The 17,805-nt window shown below is 50.4% G+C and overlaps 1 pseudogene; it reads left to right on the top strand.

Moving 5' to 3' along the window:
* Window positions 1-14,888, top strand: part of LOC135405243 (zinc finger protein 850-like) — a 419,536-nt pseudogene extending 404,648 nt beyond the window's left edge.
* Window positions 14,889-17,805: the final 2,917 nt, after the last annotated feature.

Here is a 17,805-nt window from a genome sequence, read left to right as displayed (position 1 = left end):
TCTTGTGGAAGGTATCCCTGCCCATGGCAGGGGGCTTGGAACAGCTGTAATAACCAGCAGAATGCTGCAGAACAGCACGTGTTGTAAATGAAGCTGCGTTCTATGAATAGTAAATATCTGAATGTAACTTCTTTAAATCAGTGTGAATGAGCTGAGAGGTTGGTACAATGGATTTCGGTCTGGAATTCAAAACTATGAATCCAGGCTTGGTTGCATTTGTGTTGCTGTCATTTGGGGATGTCAGCTTTAGATCTTGGTGCCTTCAGCAGCATCTTCAGATCTTGCTGTCAGTCAGGGACTGATTTTCAGTCTTTAATTTTTTACGCATTCCCTTGCCTCATGCTGCAGTTGGGAATGTTCATTCTCTTAGGAAGGAGGTGATGTGAATTCCCTCCTGCAGGGCTGAGGTGACCCTCGGTTACTGTTGAGGGACAGGCTGTGCAGGAGCTGCTGATGAAACACTGCCCAGGAGTTAGTGGGCCAGCACGGGTGTCCTGCTGCACAGAAGAACTTAGTGCTGCATGTAAATACCAGAACTGGAGTTTAAGTTTCAAAATACGGGATCTGTGTAAATAAAAGTATCTCAACAAATTGATAGCATTTCCTATCAAATGGGTGTAGGGAGTAGAGCTGTCATTTTTACTTAGAAATTATGGCATCAGCACGTTCAAACTTCTCAGGTGTTGGCTTTCCAGACTTGCACAGTTACCTACCGTTACTTGATTTCCCCCTTAACTTTCCTGAGAATTTGGCAGCCAAACCATTTGTAGATCAACTTCTTTATTTTTGCATAATGGTACACAATCATACTCTCTGCCTGGGAAAAACAAAGTAAATGACTTCCAGCTTTAAAATGAAATGTCTGTGCTTGTATGAAAGAATTCTTTTTGTTCTACATAAACAAAGTTTGACAGCTCGACAGGACTGAAAGCAGAATCTTGGCCTTTTAGTTCTTAAACTGGTAAATTTTACAAGTGTTAAACTTGTAAATGTAGTAATTACAGAGCATCAACAGGAAGGCCTAACAATGTTCCCTGTCTTCTGTAACCTGTTAATGCTTTGGAGCAAATAGTGAGGCTCTGAAAGCAGAGCTGTTCCCGGGATACTCTGATATCCCACTGGGTAGGGTAAGAGTTGTTGCTCTGGGCCCGTGAGCTCTTGAGGTTGTGTTGCTGGTTGATTGTTTTGGTCCTCTCTCCTCTTGAACAGGAACCATGCCCAAGAAAGGAGGGAAGCATGCTGAAATGGGAAAAGAAACACAGACACAGTGTAAACGAGCAAAGCTGGAAGCAGCTTGTTCTCCCTCAGTCCTGAGTTTTGAGAACCCAGAGAGCCTCTTCGGGAGCTTGATCTCCCCCATCAAAGAAGAGGTGTTTTTCAAGGAGTACTGGGAGCAAAAGCCACTGCTCCTCCAGAGCAATGATCCCCTGGTGGCTGCTTACTGCCTGTCCCTGTTCCTGCTGTCAGACTTGAAGGAGCTGTGCAGCCAGGGCCTGTACTATGGGCGAGATGTGAATATCTGCAGTGTTTGAATGGAAAGAAGAAGGTTTTAAATAAAGAAGGCAAAGTGAATTACATGCAGCTGAAGAAGGATTCTGACCAGAAAAAGGCAACAATGCAGTTTCATCAGCCTCAGAGATTTAAGGTGGGATTGTTTCACTGGATATAGTTGATGCTGGCTTAATAATGTGGTGTGTTTTGCTTGAGTTGCACTAGACATGGCTTCATCTCTGTCCCCAGGGCAAGTGGTTGACATTGATGACCTGCTGAAATCTTTACATGAGCTGTATTAAAACACAGTTTATACTTTTGCACTGTCCATCATGTTTCACTGCTCTGCAGTAAGAACAAAATCTGATTCATGCTATAATATGTATAATAATATATTCTTTTTAAAATTTTGCTCTGTCACATAAAAGTTTGGAAACAAAACCAAATGCACAAAATTGATGATTAGGCATCTGTGCTCAAATTATCCCTTCTGCCCCACTGTTTCCTTGTGCAAACTTTGTGGCTTTTGAGCCACTTCCCTTTAATGGAGGGTAAGGTGTGAAACCATGTGAAATATTTCCAGTGTTCTTGCCAGTGAATTGCACCATGGAAAGGTACCAGCCCATTTTAGCTGAGTGTTCTCAGTCCTTGAGTTTGAGAACGAGGCAGTGGTGCTGCACAGTTGTGTAAAGGACTTGGATTCTTGGAGGTGCTTTGATTCAGGTAGTCTTGAAGGTGTCAACACAATTGAATTGTGAGGTGGACCCAAATAAGATCCCAAATACAAACTGAGTCCCAGGTATAGTGTTCCTGGCTGCTGTCAGCTTTAATGGCCAAGCTGCACTTGTGTGGATCTGGTACTTGGCACGTTCTGCTGTTTCCCTTCGGTGCCTTGTCTGTCACATGTGGGGTGTGGATGAGTCAAGTTTGGTTTGAATATTCCCAAATGATTGGAGTAACTGGTGAAAGGTCTCTAACCTTTGTATGTTCTCTCTGGTGAGAGAATGCAGGTCCTGCATGTGCTTATTGTCTGATGGTGTTTTGCTGTTTGTGGGATTATTTTCCTCTGTTCAGCCTTGTCTGTCTGGTTGTGCAGCCTAAAGATGGCACAGGGAAGAGAACAAACCCAGGCTGGGGCACCAGACTTTTTGGCTTAGCAATGACTCTCATGGCAGATCCCCTTTGCATCTCCAGTGCTCTCCTTCAGGAGAAACACTGGTACAGAGCACCTTCCTTCCCAGCCTCTGTGTCCCTGATGTGATCATTCTTCCCAAGCCATCGGGAGGAGGTGGGCTGGGCTTGGCTGAGCTCTTCAGCAAGTAACAGCATCTTTTTTTTTTTTACAGGAGGAGCTGTGGAAGATTCAGGAGAAGCTGGAGTGCTCCTTTGGGTCTCTGGTGGGGTCCAATGTTTACATCACTCCCCAGGGATCCCAGGGCCTTCCTCCTCACTCTGATGATGTTGAGGTAGGACAGCACAACCTTGCCTGTGAAATTGTGCATGGGCTTTTGCTGATGGCAGTGTTTGCTGTTGTGTGTGTGCTTCTAACCCTCCCCCCACTAAACATTATAGGAAAATGTTTTTTTTTAAATTTGTGTTTCCTTGTAGTCGTTTTTCTTACTTATTTTTGCTGAAAATTTACTAATAGTAATATCTAATCATAATATCATGTAAACTGGGTTTTCCAGACCTGGTATTTCCATTAGATAAAAAGAGAAGTTTGTTTTCCCAGCTGCAGAAGCTTTCTAGCACCTGTTTTTTCATTTTCACTTCATTCAGGCCCCAAGAATTTACAAGTCCTTTTTCCTTTACTAAGTACTTGCTCTTTCTTCAGCTGGACTGTAGCAGCAGACTGGTTGTGCTTGTTGGTCTTGCTGTTTTTAAGAAGTTACTGATATGATGAATTCCTGTGGTCCAAATGCATTTTAAATCAGCTTCTAAAAGAAACATACAAATATACACTGCATTATAAAGAAAAAATTGGACTATCCCACTTAAACCAAATCAAAAAATCCAATCCTTATAGGTATATTTTGCTTTTTAATATTTTCATTTCCATTCAATACACCTGGAGTTTCATTTTCCTTATGCTTGTTATTCAGCAGCCTCACATCCAGCATTTCTAACTCGTGCCATCTACCCCCATTGGGCACCCTATAGAGGTTTCTGATGCTCTGTTGGGGATAAGCCTCTTTCACCTGAAATTTTGGCTATTTGTGTGGCAGATGTTCCTTTTGGGTTAGTTCTCTAGCACTTACTTAAGTGACTGGAGAGAAACAGGGATTTCCAAATGCCTGCCTTAGGATAAACCAGATCCCACTTCACAACTCCTCTGTCTGTTGTCTCTAAATAGAGACAAAAAAAAATAGTTCAAATTTAAATTTCTCTGAATTGTAGCTATCTAAAAATTAATGGGAAAGGAATTACTTCCTTATGGATTTGGATTTATGGTCTTTTGCAGGTGTTTATCCTTCAGCTGGAAGGCGAGAAACACTGGCGGCTCCATAAACCAACGGTGCCTTTAGCTCGGGAATATGATGTGGAATCAGAAGATAGGATTGGGAATCCCACACGTGAGTTCATATTAAAGGTATGAGAATTTCATTGCCTTAGGTGGTCTGGGCTGTGATTGCCAGAAAAGTTAAAAGTGGTCCATTTCTTGAAGGCAGTGATTGTGGCTGTGAAACTGAGGGGAGGGTTTGCACACTGCGAGCACGAGAAATTTGGGTGATAGTTGTCTGTATCCTTTTTTAAAGGTATCCTTTGCTTCTAGTATTTAAATAATGGGCCAAAACCCCCAGTTATTTCTGTAAATTGACTAGTACTCTCCAGGTTGGGCACCCTGACTCCTAGGTCATGTTTGTGGAGTTGTGTGCAGAAAAAACACTGGATTTGTGTGTGGTTATAAAACATTTTTATGCTTTTACATGCTGCCTGTAATCACTCAGGCTAATCCTTCTGTGCACTGAGACTTACTGCTGCACTGAACATTGTCACTGTTCTGGTGAATGAGATTTAAATATTTATCCTTGGCTGATAAAGAAAAGCATGAACCAAACCCCACATAAACTTGCTGTATTGATTGCTCTTCCTTTTTCCAAACGTGAAATTCAAGTGTTTGGTTGGTGGTTGATTTTTGGAATAAAAGGAACATTTCATGAAGATTACTGAGTGTCAGCAGGGAATCTGGTGCTTGTCCTGTTCTGTTTGACCTGCTTTTGAAGTGTTACTTGTCCAGCTGGTGGTGCTGCTCCATGTTGGAATCCTCAGGAGTTTCTCTGCCTTTTGGCCTGTTATGGAGCCTCTCTCTGCTCTTCTCAGTGTCCAGAGCTGCATTTGGGTGTAGGTGTTTTAGGAATAGTGTGACATGTTGGATGGTGTAGGTGTTTTAGGAATAGTGTGACCCATTGGATGGGATGCTGACATCATGAGCTGTGTTGTTTGACAGAGGGGAATATTCAATCGTCATCGTGTACTGGGTGATGCAAAGTCTAGTAAATTACAGTTCCCTTTTTCATTTCTGGAATATTTTGGACCAGACTTCAGTGCCTTTCATTTTTATGGAATAATGATGGGCTTAAAAGTTATCCAAGTTTTTAATTTATTTTCCTTCTGTTTGCTGTTGTTCACTTCCTGTGACCCATTTCTTCTGGGTGGCTGGTGTCAAAGTTTGGTTGTCTCTTTGTGGCTGCCTCTGAGAGGGATGCTGTTGTTTGACTCTATTTCCTCCCTAAACATCTTTCTAGAATATTTCCTTTCTCCATCTTTCAAATGAAGAGAATTCAGAATACTCTTGGTTGGTGTAGTCCCCACTCTGGTAAGGAAGGCAGTTTTCTTTGACTGTGCTGTCCAACTCTATAGGTGTTTACAGGACAAGCCATAAGTAAACTTTTATTTCCTTCTTGGAGGCAATTTTATGTGCTTTACACCTTTCTTGTCTTGACTTTCCTTATCTAGTTTTTTTTCAGTGTGGAGTTTTAATTTACACAGGTGAGAAGAAAGATAGGGAGGAGGAGGAGGAAGGTTGTACCTGTTTTTTAAGTGCTTTAACTGAAAATCTCAGACAACAGTATTGTAACAGATTACCATTTTATAGACTATTTGGCTTTTCTCGTGGAATACTAGCCTTTTCTTTTGATGTGATCTGACCAAATCCCCATTTCACTGCTCCTCTGCCAGCCCACTGTGTTGCCAGCAGGTCCATCTCAGCTGCTTCTTTGTCCTCTTCCTGCAGCTCAGTGGGAGTCTGTGTGTTCTGTGATGTTAAAAAGCTTGTTTCACGTTTTCAGCAAATATTGACAGCAGGTTGGAAAGTTTAAGGTTCTGAACTTCTGGCTTAGTGTTCTTTATGTTATTAAAGTGTACATTGCAGGACTGCTCCATTTTGTGATTCTAAAGGATATATATTGTCAGACTGTCTGCTCAGAGAGTATTTTCTCTGACTGCAGTAAGGTTTGACCTGGTGCCCTAAATATATCAATTTTCTTGCAGCCAGGTGACTTCCTGTACTTCCCAAGAGGGACCATCCACCAAGCTGACACTCCTCTTGGGACCTCCCATTCCACACACGTGACCATCAGTACCTACCAAAACAAGTCATTATTCTTTATCTTTTGTTTTGTGTGGCTTTCCTCTGCCAAGTGATGTGTGTGAGTAGTACAGACCTGAGATGTGGTGAAGTTTTGGGGCTTGGGGGAAGGAGGGGAGCAAGAAGACTGTTGTTGTTTGAAGCAGCCTGTTTGAGAGGTTTTCATGCAGCAAGCTTGATTGCTTTTTAATTGCTTATTTTATTATTTACCAGCTGTAGGCTTTAATGTGGAAAATGCTACAACTGCAAACTCACTTCTGTATTTAAACAAATCTCTCAACAGTGGCTGAAGTTACTGTTCATTTCATAGCTCAGATAAAGAGTCATGAGTTACTCATTTCATCATGTTTTCTCCTGTATTTGATAGTCACCTGCACTAATCTTCTGACAGATTTGCTGCCAATTCTTCCTTGCAAACATTTTCTGCTTATCTGTGGTTTTTTTTGTCTCCTACCCCATGTATGCAAGTCAGATTTCTTATGACACACTCCCAGTCCTTGTGCCCACACTGTTATCACACAGGGAAATGTTCTTGCCAACCTAATCAGCCTCCCAGATGCTGGGTTTGGAGCCATTGGTCTGAGTTAGGAATTAGGAAGGGCAGAACAAGTTTGGGCATATTCTAGATAACTGTGAGATGAATCTCTAACCACCAGCTGTGCCATTCTGGAAGCCAGGATGGGCTGGTAACTCTTCATCTGGCCACTCCTCCAACATGGAGAGAGGGTTAAGAGGAAGCTGCTCAAAGGTGTCAGTCTTCTTAAAAGTTGGGTTCAGATTATTTCAATTTACACGTGTTCTTTTATTCAGAAGGTAAAAAAAAACTAACCCCCAAAAACAGGAGAGGAAAAGGAAAAGCTGCTCTTCTTCCAAGGTTAAAAAGTGGAGTCATGCCCCGTTAAGGCTGTTGGTAATGAAGTGCTGACATCCTGCCTCTGCACCTCCTGTCAGCAAGTGCAGGGAAAACAAGCAGGAGTCCTGGTGCAGGCTGGTGTTCTGACTTGTAGATGGAAGTATGATCTGGAAACATTTCCTTGGCAAATTGGAGAGAAATCCTTGAAAGCAGCTGTGGAGGAAGTGCTGGTGGAGGTGGCACTTCCAGGTATTTTCAGGTTTGTCTGGGCCAGATCCCAGCAGGAGAGAAGTGTGCACATGCGGGATAAGCAGGGCAGTTTGGAAAAGCAGTCCCTTCACAGCCCGGCTCCCCCCAGCCCCCTTTGGGGGTGACCCCCCGCCCCTCGCGCTCCCTTTGGGGTCCCCCCCGCTCTCTCCCCCCCGCCGCTTTCCCGCCGTGCCCGCCCCGCTCACCCGACAGGGCGGGGCCGGCAGGGACGGGGCGGGGACGGGCCGAGCGCTGATTGGCTGCGGCGGGGGCTCGAGAGGCGGGGCGTGCGCAGAGCGCCATGTTGTCTGCGGGGCAGCGGTAGCGGTGGAGGTGCGGCTGCGCTCGGAGAGCGCGATTCTGGGGATCCGCTCGGGGCTGCGGGGAGCGCGGCTGTGGGTGGAAAGGCTGGAGGGCTCGGGAGGGTTTAGCCGAGGGGTTCGGGGGTTCCCGAGGGTCAGAGCGCGGGGCCTGGAACCCGCGTGGGGGGGGTGGGGCTGTCCCAGCGCCCTGGCTGCACTGCGCAGGCGCGCCGGCGTTACCCACCGGCATTACCCGGAAGCTGCCATTACCCTTCCCGCCACAGCGCCCCCTGCCGGCCCGGCGGACCGACCCCAGGGAAAGGGGATCCCAATGCCCCCCCTGAACCCCAGAGACCCCCAACACGCAGCACACAGAGACCCCAAAGGGACTGGGGCCCGGGGGTTCCCTAAAGCCCAGCAGTGGGGTTCAGGGGATCTCCCAGCCCCCAGGGGAAGGAGTCCTGGGGGTGCCCCCCGAAGTCCGGGGGGGAGATGTACCACATCCGTGTAAGGGGCTCCCAGTGCCCCTCAGTACGGCCCATAACCCCCTCAGTGACCAGCCAGTGTGTCCCAGTGACCTCCCACTGCCCCCCAGTATGGCCCAGTGATCCTCCAGTGAGCACCCAGTAACCCCCAGTATGGCCCAGTAACCTGCCAGTGTCTCTCCCTGTGTCCTGATAATCCCCCAGTAACTCCCCAGTCCCTCCCAGTGCCCTCGCAGGATCCCTCAGTAACCCTCTAGTCCCTCCCAGTGCCCTCTGGTTCCCCCCAGTGTGTCCCAGTATCCTCCAGTAATCACCCAGTGCCCCCCAAAGCCCTCCAGCTGTCCCCAACGTGTCCCCAGATGCCCTTGGCCTTTCTGTGAACGTGTGGGGGGGCATTTTTGGGGTCAAAAGGGCCAGGGGGGGCTCCTGGGGTGAGATGGAGGGTTGGGACATCAGGGATGGGCATGGGGCCAGTGGAATTGGGGGTGTCAAGGGGGGAATAATGGCAATAGGGAGGCCCTGGGGACACTGGAGACACCAGGCTTGTCTTGGAGTGCCAAGGGGGGGAATTAGGAACACCAAGAGGGTCTTGAGGACACCGGGGAGCTCTCAGGACTCAGCTGCTCATGGTGCAGCACCTCCTCTCCCCCCCCAGGCCCCATTAACCCCCCAAATATCCCCTACCTCCCATTTTCCCTTTAATCCCCTCCCCACACAGATCCTTTTGACCCCCCAATGCCTCTAAGACCTCTTTTAACTTCCCTAAATGCACCTAAAGCCCCCCTAAACCCCCTAAATCCCCATCCCACCCCTCCATATCCCCCCAAATCTCCCGCAGCCCCCCCATCAAATCCCTTCCAACCCCCCAAAGAGGGATCACCCAGCACCCTGGGACAGGAGCACAGTGGACTGTATTGGGGGCACTGGGATGTACTGGGAGCGCACTGGGGGGGGCTCAGATGTCCCAGGACAATGTGGCCCAAGTCCAGGAGAGATCTGGGGAGCAGTGAGGAGGTACTGGTCTGTACTGGTCTGTTCTGGTATGTCCTGGTTTGTACCCTCAATCCCCAAAGCCCCTCCCCAGCTCCCCTGGACCATCCTGGACCTCAAAGCCCCCCAGACCCCCCCAGGCCCCTGACTTGGTCCTGCTGCCCCTTGAGCATCTGCAGCTGCTGCAGAACCAGGCATTTCATCAGCAAATGTGCAGGTGACACCAAGCTGGGGGTGTGTTGATGTGCTGGAAGGCAGGAGGGCTCTGCAGAGGGACCTGGCCCAGCTGGATCCATGGGCTGATTGCAAGGGGATGAGGTTCCAGCAGGCCAAGGGCCGGGTCCTGCCCTTTGGCCACAAGAAGCCCCGTCAGCCTCCCGGGCTGGGGCCAGAGTGTCTGGAGAGCAGGCAGGCAGAAAGGGAGCTGGGAGTGTGGATGGACAGGAAGCTGAAGAGGAGGGAGAGTGTGGCCAGGTGGCCAAGACGGCCAATGGCTGGTGTCCTGTGTGAGGAAGAGTGTGTCAGCAGGAGCAGGGAAGTGATTGTTGTGCTGGAGTGAGCACTGGTGAGGCCACCCCTGGAGTGCTGTGTCCAGCTCTGGGCCCCTGAGTTGAGGAAGGCCCTGGAGGGGCTGGAGCAGGTGCAGAGAAGAGCAGCGAGGCTGGGGAAGGGAGTGGAGCACAAGTGGTGTGAGGAGAGGCTGAGGGAGCTGGGGGTGTTGAGGCTGGAGAAGAGGAGGCTCAGGGGAGACCTCCTGACTGTCTGCAAGTCCCTGCCAGGAGGTTGGAGCCAGGTGGGGGTGGGGCTGTTGTGCCAGGAAGCAGCAGTAGGACAAGAGGGCTGGGTCTTGAGCTGTTCCAGGGGAGGTTTAGGTTGGATATTAGGAAGCAATTTTTTGTCTAAAGAGTAATCAGGCCTTGGAATGGTCTGGGCAGGGAGGGGGTGGAGTCAGCGTCCCTGGAGGTGTTGAAGGTGAGAGTGGATGTGGCCTCAGTGCCATGGTCTGGGAAGCACAGCGGGGTTGGATCAAGGGTTGGACTTGATGATCTCGGAGGTCTTTTCCAACACAGCTGATTCTGTGATTCTGTAATTGCCATTCCTATGGCAGCACATGCTTGAGGCTCTATCCCCAGGGTGATAGAGATGTCTGTCCATATCTGTCTCCAAGGTTAGTCTGTAAATGTGTGGTGTTAGAAAAGCAGGCTGAGTTCTGGGCTGGTTGTAGAAGGAGAAAGAAGCCCAGAAGCCAGTGCAAGCAGGCAGCCCTCAGCTTGCACCTGATGTCCCCTCCCTGCAGGTTCCTGTCGTTGAGCCCAGGCCCTGAGGTGAGGCTGAGAAGTGGCGCGGAGGTGAGCCCAGAGCTGTCTCTGAGGTGAGGCTGAGAATAAGTGCAAGGCAGAGGTGCTGCTGAGGAAGGAGAGCCCTGTGGTGGGGCAGAGACAAAGCTGTGAAAGCCCATCCCCGAGCAGGTGCTGTGTCCATCCCCTGTGTGCCAGGTGAGCTGGGGCTTTGCTGCAGAGCTGCGGGCGCTGATTTGAGCGTCTCCAAGTGCTGAGATGGTGGGCACCCAGGAACACAAACTGTGCCTGGCCACGGAGCCTGCAAGGAGGAGCAGAGACAGTAGTGGCAGTGTGGGGGGCCAGGTTGTCCCTGTGCCTTCCCCTGCAGGCCCTGGCTGTCCCTGCTGGGCCCCTGTCCATCCCCATCAGGTCCCTGCCCGTCCCCCCCGGGCTGAGCTCCCCCCAGGAAGTGCCGTGGAGCTGAAGCTGCTGCCATCCCCCCCCTGCAGCCGCTGCCCCAGCCAAGGGAGCAGCAAAGGCAGGGCCAGGAGCAGAGGCAGCAGCAGGGGAGCCCTGGGGGGGCCGGGAAGCTCTTGTGTGGGTCAGGAAAGAGGCGCTGGGCACGAGGCCGGGGCTGTGCTGAGCAGGCCCAGCCCTCACATCCCCCCAGCCAACGCCGGCTGCCCGGGGGGCTTGGGAGGGACCCCCAGCCCGTGTGCCCCACACTGAGCTGGCAGAGAGAGAGCCAAGGGACAGGGCCACGGGCAGGGCCACGGGTGAGGGACAGGCAGGGCCATTGCAGGGCCACGGTGAGGGCACAGCCTGTGGCAGCAGAGCTGCCCAGGGCCGGGGGCAGCCGGGGGTGTTGGGACCAACCAGTGCTGGGGCTGAGCAGAGCAGGAGGCCTCTTGCAGACCCCTGGAGCAGCCTCCTACTTGCCAGCCCTGCCCTGGTGGGGTGACACTGTCCCCTTCCTACAGGACACTCCCCCAGAACTCTTTAGGGGGGCCTTTTGTGTCTATTCCTGGTTGCTGATTCCTGCTGGGGACCTGAGGGAGCCTCTGCAATCCCATCCATGGGGCACAATCTGCTCTCCAGAGCTTGACTCAGTGCAGACTTTGCAGGGAAATCTGTGCTGGCAGCTGCATCCTGAGCCTGAGGGCAGTTTGTATCCCCGAGTGCTGGTCCATCCTGGGGACCCAAGGGATCCTCTGCCATTCCATCCATACAGCAGGAGTTACCCTCCTGCCCTTGACTCCCTGCAGAGGAACAAGTGCCATGTCTCATTTTGGGAAAAGCCAGATGCTGCCCCTGGGCCATCAGAAGTGGTGCTGAAGCCTCTTTCAGCCCAGCCCCAGGTGCAGTTTTCTCATCCCCTCACCGAGTGCCCGCTCCCCCAGCCGGCACTGACCAACCAGGGCGTTTGGCACACGTGGTTTGGTGGTTTGGAGAAACTGCCCCAAACTAGTAGGGGGCCAGAGAACCTCGAGGAACAGCCCTGGAGAATTTTAAGTGACACTACATTAATAGAGCTTTTGATTAATATATAGTAAGTCAATCAAGTGCCCATGAAATGATCTCACTTCCCTCATCCTCCTAATTAAACACCTTTTTCTGAGCTGAATCTTCATATTTTGGAGGGTTTTTTTGCTGAATCTTATCTTTTTGCAGTTTGAGGGGAGGGGTTCATCCTTCTGTTTCTGAGGGGTTTTTTTCCTGAATCTCATTGGTTTGGGTTTTTCTGGGATGAATCTTGGTGTTTTGGAGGTTTTTATGGTCACAGGATGCCTGGTGAGTTCTAGAGATGGACTTGGGCAGGAGGAACCCCCAAGCCAACGCGCTCAGCCCTTGTTTTCCCCCTCATCAGGATTTGTCCTTCCCAAAGCTTGAGCAGATGGAGGAGGAGGCTGCGAGGAAGAGGAAGATGCCTTGGGCCCCCCAGGCAGGTGAGGAGGAAGTCAGTGGCCCTTTGGGCGGGTGTTGTGCTGGCTCTGGCAGCCTGTGGTGGTTTGAAAAACAGGAATTTCAAAAAGCTAATTTTAAAAGTTTTTTCCTACAAATTTTTCTAATGTGAGAGAAAAGAATTTTTCAGACACACACACAACTTAGTATAGGGGGAGGGGAATATATATTACAGTTTATATATACATATATACATATATATATATACACGTGGCAATTTAACTATCTCTTCTATGGTGAAACAATATATATACATAGATCGTCTCTTCTTTCCTTCAAAAAAGAGTCCAGAAGGAAAGGAGAAGAAATCCTCTTGCACTTTCAGGCCACAGCTCTTCCAAATTAATTTTCTGCGGCACTGGTAAATGTCTCTTATTTTTAAGGCAGCAGTTTTGATTTGTCACAGCTAGGATTCTTCTTTCTTCTGCAGCATGAAATACTAGGGATTAAAGTCTTTATCCCCTGCTCTTGTTAAGTGGAGGTTCTGGCCCCTGGAGGTTCTGGCCCCCGGGGAATGAGTTCTCAGAGATTTCCACCTCTCCTCCCTGGGGAATAAGAGTTCTAAGGTTTTTAGTTTAGTTCAAGTTCTTACCCTAGAACTGAGTCCAACTGACTCTCTTTCTCTCCATCTGCTCTGTTCTTGGATTCACTGGTTTGGCTGTTGCTGCAGGGTCCAGCCAACTTCTCACCACTTCTCCCCCTCCATGGTGGGAAAAGGTGGTGAGGTCAGCTGGAGAAATCCTGGGGAGTTTAACTCCTGCAGTCCTGGCTGGACCAGGACAGCGGGGCCCAGGGACTCCCCCAAACCCATGGGAGGAGACTTCCCTCGGCCCTTCCATGACTGTGTGCTGCAACCGCCTTTCCAAAGGTCAGGGCTCTTCAGCTTGGCCCTCTCCAGCCACCCCTCGACTCGCACTGGCTCCGCTCCAGCGCCGCGTCTGCGCCGATTGCAGCCCTCTGGCACCATCGGGCACCTCTGCCGTGTTCCTCCCCCGACACTGCGAGGGGGGGAAGAAAATGCAACCCAGGGGGTCTACCTGATCTTTCGGGGTCCCCCTCGGTCACTGGCTTCAGGGGGGCTCCACTCAGTGGCTGTGCTGCTCCTGGTCCCCCCGGCCAGGAGCTGAGGGCAAAGGCCCCCCAGCCTGCACCACACGAGTCCCGTTCAAAGCATGGCTGCCTCTCCTTCCAGCTACGCAGTTAAGTATAACCCCTTCTCTTCCGTTTCTGTGAGCAGGTAATTTCTGCAAGGGTGCACAAAGTTTTTAATTGGTCCAGTATCAAAAACACCACCCCAGGGCAGACTAGCACAAGCACCAGGGGGAAAGGTTTTTTTTCAAACCACCACAATTTCCACCCCTAGCCCTTGCGAAATTACATACTTACAATGACTTCAAATTCTACAACTAACATACAATCTTCAATAAACAAAATATAATGAAAATTTTTCTACTACAATTCAATAGAACATTATTACTAACTTAACTCTATCTTAAGTATTTATACCACAACTATAGTTTTGTTTTCTATAATGGTTTAGTCTGTTGTGTCTGAAAACTTTCTTAGTTGTTTTAAAACAGAGTTTCATAATTTCTGCTTGCATGATCTAGGCATGCATGATTTAGCATGATCCCTGGCTGCAGAACAGCCCCCCTGCTGGGGCTGGAGTTGGGGGGATGTCCTTGACCTTCCCTGTGGGCCGGAGGCAAATCCTCTCCCTGTCCTTCTTGCTTCCTGTCCCAGGCCCCGAGCTGAGGACGGAGAGCCCGGAGGACAAATCCCCCCGTGAGACCCTGGTGGGAGAGGCCGTTTTGAAGGGCTCCCCGGCGCAGGAAGGCAGCGGGGAGGAAAAGGGCCGGAGATCCCCCCACAGGAGGGGCTCCAAAGCCATCCCAGGGTGCTCTGAGGAGGAAAGAGCCAGCCTGTGCCGGGAAGGCGGCCGGAGCTTGAGGGGGAGCTCTGAGCTGATGGTCCCTGAGAAGCCTCCCAGCAGAGAGAAGCCCTTCAGGTGCTTGGAATGTGGGAAGAACTTCAGTCACAGCTCTGACCTGACCCGACACCAGCATATCCACACTGGGGAACGGCCCTACATGTGTAGGGAATGTGGGAAGAGCTTCAGTCAGAGTTCCGACCTGATCCGACACCTGCACATCCACACTGGGGCACGGTCGTACTCATGTGGGGAATGTGAGAAGAGCTTCAGGGACAGCTCCAGCTTGATCCGACACCAAATGATCCACACTGGAGAATGGCCCTACACATGTGGCAAATGTGGGAAGAGCTTCAGGGACAGCTCCAACCTGATCCGACACCAGCGCATCCACACCGGGGAACGGCCCTACAAGTGTAGGGAATGTGGGAAGAGCTTCAGGTACAGCTCCCACCTGATCCGACACCAGCTCATCCACACTGGGGAATGGCCCTACACCAGGGAACGGCCCTACACGTGTGGGGAATGTGGGAAGAGGTTTCAGACCAGCTCCAATCTCTTCCAGCACCAGCGGACGCACACGGATGAGAGGCCCTTCCGCTGCACCGACTGCGGGAAGGGCTTCAACCGGAACTCCAACCTCGTCACCCACCGGCGCATCCACACCGGGGAGAGGCCCTACAAGTGTGGGGAGTGTGGGAAGAGCTTCAACAAGAGCTCTGCCTTGACCAGACACCAGAGGGCCCACCAGTAAGGGAAGCCCTGCCAGTGCCCCGGCTGCAGGAAGAGCTTTGGCTGCTCCTTCTCAAATGAAGCCCCTGATGGTGAGGCAACCCCTGGAGTCCAGTGACTGTCAGTCTATCCCTTTCAACCACAAAGGGCCAGTCCCCTTTCCCAGGGGCAGCTTCTTCCAACAGAACCCTTCCTTGTGGGGTGTGTGGAGATTCCTGCCTTGGGTGGGGGCGCCCCCAAGGTCACTGCTGGAGGTTGAGAGCAGAGATCTCCCCACCAGCATTGGTCTGGGGGAGTTCCATACAACTCTTGTTAAGAATTATTGATTTTGTGCCAGCTTGAGTAGAATTGCTTCAACAATTGCTTTAGTGTAGAGCTTCAAGGTGCTTTAGTGTAGAGCCCTGTCCTATCTTATCCTGTACTCCTGGTAGTTTAAGTGTCTCTATTGTGCAGTAAATAATTCTGCTGAAGATCTTCTGTCTGATCATTTGTATCTCTAAATAATTCATTTTTATCAATAGATCTTTTTTGCCATCATTAAAATCACGGAGGACCAAAGTGATTCAGTCACACTTCTGTAATTCCTCTAAAGTGGTGGCATAATCCAAGGCCGATTGGATCCAGCAGCCCCCAGTACCCCACAGTAAGTTGGGAGCCCATGGGGCCAACCCCCTGGTGCTCAAAGACTCCCATGGGACCATCAGACTTGCCAGACCACCCTCCCTTTTCCACCCTTCTCACTGTTCCTCCCACTTTCCCACTGTCCCCTCAATCCCCAATTTCTGCCGTGAACATTTTTGGGGCCCAACCCCCACTTCTTTGCCCCCTCTCCTGTGGGCACTGAAGGAGAAAATGAGGCTGCACACACAGAGTTCCATTTCAGGACTTGTCCGCCCATCTTTCCGGCGTCCCCCTTTCATTGGGGTTCCTTTGGAAACAGCGCCTGGGGTTCTGGCTGGCAGGAGTTCCGGAACACACGCAGACAATCAATATGATCAGGTGATGTTCAATTTAAATGAGTTAACTTTTATACAGTTTAGTTTTTTCCGGGTACGTGCTTACAGCAAGGTGGTTGGATAGCTCAGTCTGTGCACGCGTACCACGCCTTCGGTTCATTGGTTCTGGTGCTCTGTCCATGCAGCCTGACATCATAGGGCCACCCAAAGTCCCTCCTGTTGATCCGCCCTTAGGGACTTTCCGAGATCTTGCAGGTGTTCCTTTATCTCCAGTTTTCCCAAAACTTTCAGCTATAAACACAGGATTTTCTCATACCTACGACTATAAACATATAGCTAACAAGTATAAACATTGCATAGTTTCACAGAGTTTGTAAGTATAAACACAGAGCTTTCACACAGTTTGCAACCTCCAAAGTCGTGTCAAGCAGGGCCTAGTGCTTCTTAAAAACTGTCAGACATTCACATTGAAACAGTCAGTTACCATGGAAACCATCATACAGCCATGTTGCTGCGTTCAGTTACCATGGCAACCGTCATACATTCCCATTGCTATGTTCAGTTACCATGGCAACTGTCATACAGTCCTGTTGCAATGGTCAGTTACCATGGCAACCATCATACATCCCCGTTGCCATGGTCAGTTACCATGGCAACCATCATACAGACCCATTCCTACAGTCAGTTACCATGGCAACCATCATACAGTCACATTGCTACAGTCAGTTACCATGGCAACCATCATACTTTTCCATTGCTACAGTCAGTTACCATGGTAACCATCATACTTCCCACTGCTTTGATCAGTTACCATGGCAACCATCATACATTCTCATTGCCATGGTCAGTTACTATGGCAACCACCACACATTCCCATTGCTATTGTCAGTTACCATGGAAACCATCATAGAGTCATGTTGCTACGGTCAGTTACCATGGTAACCATCATACTTTCCACTGCTACGGTCAGTTACCATGGCAAACATCATACATTCCGATTGCTATGTTCAGTTACCATGGCAACCATCATACATTCCCATTGCTACAGTCAGTTACCATGGCAAACATCGTAAATTCTTATTGCTGCAGTCGGTTACCATGGCAGCAATCATACATTCCCATTGCTAGTGTCAGTTACCATGGCAACCATCATACATTCACGTTGCTACAATGTTACCATAGCAACCATCATACATTCCCATTGCTACGGTCAGTTACCATGGCAACCATCACACATTCCCATTGCTATGGTCAGTCACCACGCTGTCCTGGTTAGAGAGCAGGAGGGGCAGTTTAGCTCTTTGTGGGTGTGGCCAAGTTATTTATCCTGTACCATCCATGCCATCCCTAGGGCTGTGCTTTCAGCAGGAAAAGCCGGGGCTCTGCACCAGAACTGCTCCATCCTGCCCCGCTCTCTGCAGGGCAGGGACTGTCAGCATCCCTCCTGCACTCCCCATCCCCGATGCTGCCCCGTCATGTTTGCCCTGGATTGGGACGATGGACCTTTGGTGCTGAAAGGGGAAACCACGATGGGCCGTGGTGCTGAAACAAAGCCCTGAGCAGGACAGGGCAGTTGGGGGGCAGCCTCAGCCCCCTCAGCCCTCGGGTTGGGAGGAGAAGAGAGGAGCCAGGGCGGGACTGAGCCCAGGGAGCGGCTGCGCCACACGGCCGGGACGACCCAGCTCCCGGGGCTTGGCTTGTCCTTGGTTCTCCTTGTTGGGCTGAGGGGTTGGACATGTTACCTTTGGGAGCTCCCCCACTGCATTGCCTTTGTTCGGGGGCACCACGTGGACACGTCGCACGGGGAGCACCCGGCATCTTGTCTGTGTACCCGGTGGTGACCCCCTTTTGAGGGTGAAGCACCTTCTCTTTCTGTATACTTTTGCTGGTGACATTGCTGTTCTGACTGTGTGTCTTATTCCATTGCTCTGTGTTTTTAGTGAATTGTTATCTCTACCTAGAATCTCTCATTTTTTGTCCCTCCCTC

This window comes from Pseudopipra pipra, chromosome W (genome assembly GCF_036250125.1).
Source record: "Pseudopipra pipra isolate bDixPip1 chromosome W, bDixPip1.hap1, whole genome shotgun sequence".
Classification (NCBI taxonomy): Eukaryota; Metazoa; Chordata; class Aves; order Passeriformes; family Pipridae; genus Pseudopipra; species Pseudopipra pipra.
Note: the sequence above shows the minus strand (reverse complement) of the source record. Positions and strands in the feature narration are given on the sequence as shown.